This window comes from Limulus polyphemus, unplaced genomic scaffold (genome assembly GCF_000517525.1).
Source record: "Limulus polyphemus unplaced genomic scaffold, Limulus_polyphemus-2.1.2 Scaffold5770, whole genome shotgun sequence".
Lineage (NCBI taxonomy): Eukaryota > Metazoa > Arthropoda > Merostomata > Xiphosura > Limulidae > Limulus > Limulus polyphemus.
In genome coordinates this window covers 31,542-33,969 of record NW_013671380.1, presented here as the reverse complement: position 1 = coordinate 33,969, position 2,428 = coordinate 31,542, and positions in this window count along the sequence as shown.

Here is a 2,428-nt window from a genome sequence, read left to right as displayed (position 1 = left end):
CTATTTTATATGTATGCAGTTTCAATCTATTCTGTAACTTATACAATATTCCTGGACTTATTTTATTACTATTTTAAATATTAAACAAATGATTCTAACAGTCTGGCCGAGAACTCTTCAAAGTTTACTTGCTTCAATCAGTTTTAGTTTCTCTGTAACATTGGTATTCTAAGAAAACTTACATCCTAGAAAGCGTGTACAGTTAGTATTGCAGAATTCTCTGTAGAATCTATGTCGATAATCATTCTGGGAACAAGTTCAATTCATATGGAATCTTTATATCTGAAATACTATGTAATAACCAAAATTGACGCAAGGTTTTTACTTTTTTTTAAAGAAAGCGAAAGTACGCAAAAACGTTTAAATAATTTTATGAAAATGTACGAAAATAAACGTTAATTGAGATATAAGTTAACTTCTAAAACACTGTATTAATAATAAATTTTGAAAATCTCGATAAATTATTCTTTGTTTTTTCCAGTTTCATTAAACATTCGTTAAAAACCTATTTACACGTGACAAACACAGTTTATCACCTTGAATTTATAGTAACCAAGCTCCAACTAAGTAGTATTGGTATTGTTTCAATTTTCAAGTGAGTGAATGTAAAGTAATAAGGTATTTCTCACAGGGAGCAGTGTCCAAAACTGTCTACTTTTTACGAATACCTTTAATGTTAATGTAAAATTATGTGTTTTTACTACAGTGAGTAATTAGACAATTAAAAGTGAAGAAAATACTCGGAGAACTTACAGTTTTAAATTTCATTAGATTGATTTTTTTTTCTATTCAACTGAAGACAGAAGATTACATGAATCAGTGATGTAAATAAAACATGATTCTATTTAATAACTGCCTTTGATAACTTCCCTATACTCAAAAATATCCGCCCCTCCAGTGGCCCAGCGGTATGTCTGTGGACTTACAACGCTAGAATTCGGTTTTCGATACCCGTAGTGGGCAGAGCATACGTAGCCCATTGTGTAGCTTTGTGCTTAATTACAAATAAGAATATCCTAAACTAGGAAGCGCTACCAAACGAAGATCCTGTGTTTTTCTAGGTTGGAAACTAGAATTCTATAATATTTCATTTGACAAATCTTAAATTCAAAGTGACAAGAAATAATAGCATTATTTCTATTAAACTTGTTCTTTGAAAGTTTCTTCATCAAACAATTCGATCCGTCCCCACACAGACAGTGCTACCGCATTCCTGATGATAAACAATTCGATCCGCCCCTACACAGACAGTGTTACCGCATTCCTGATGGTATCATCAGGAATACGGTAGCACTGTCTGTGTGGGGACGGATCGAATTGTTTATCATCAGGAATGCGGTAGCACTGTCTGTGTGGGGACGGATCGAATTGTTTATCATCAGGAATGCGGTAGCACTGTCTGTGTGGGGACGGATCGAATTGTTTATCATCAGGAAAACAAACAATATTACAGTATTCATTATTAATTCACTAAAGTTTTGTATAAACTTTAAGAACTCAATATGTATATACATAAAACTATGTGATAGTCAGGGTGACTTTGTAGGAAGAGGTAGTGGCGGTAGGGGGTGCTTTCTGTTATTCGCTTTCAACACCTAGCTCTTGGTGTCCTTCCACAGTGTTTCACGTGATTAGTTAATAGACGGTCATTGGTCAAAAAAATGTCTTACGGGCCGAAGTTGAAAAGTCACGGTTCAAAGTAGGAAGTTGGTATAACTCAAAAAACGGTTCTTCTTATCAGCCTTATGGTGGGTGTTGAAGTAGAAACTTCAGCTGAGTTTATGTATTATTGCAATATTGGCCGTTATTTTTTATTGCATTTCTCCATAGAGAGTGCTAGCGCACTCTCCGAGATATTTAAGACGTTTTTGTGCCCACCCTCACACTGCGTGTATGTTATCTAATATAAAATTCAATTATACAGTTTTTCTTGGCCCTTTCACCCGTGGGAGCGTTATAATGTGACGGTCAATCCCACTATTCGTTGGTAAAAGAGTAGCCCAAGAGTTGGCGGTGGGTGGTGATGACTAGTTGCCTTCCCTTTAGTCTTACACTGCTAAATTAGGGACGGCTAGCGCAGATAGCCCTCGTGTAGCTTTGCGCGAAATTCCAAAACAAACAAACAAACAAACAGTTTTTCTTTCCTATGTAAGAACGTGGTGCCATCTGTGAATGTAGGTTACGTTAACTTACGTCAAAGATAATAAATGCTCAATAACAGTAATAATGGGGTTGGGAGTTGTGAACCAATCATTAACACGCCCCATGTTCCAAATTATCATCCCACAAAACTTAGTTGAGATTGTTCCAGCGAACTAGGAGTACTTAGATAAGGGACAAACAGATAGACACACACAGAAGTTTGTGATATATATATATATATATATATATACAACAAACTAACTAACCAAAAACCAAAACGTAACGG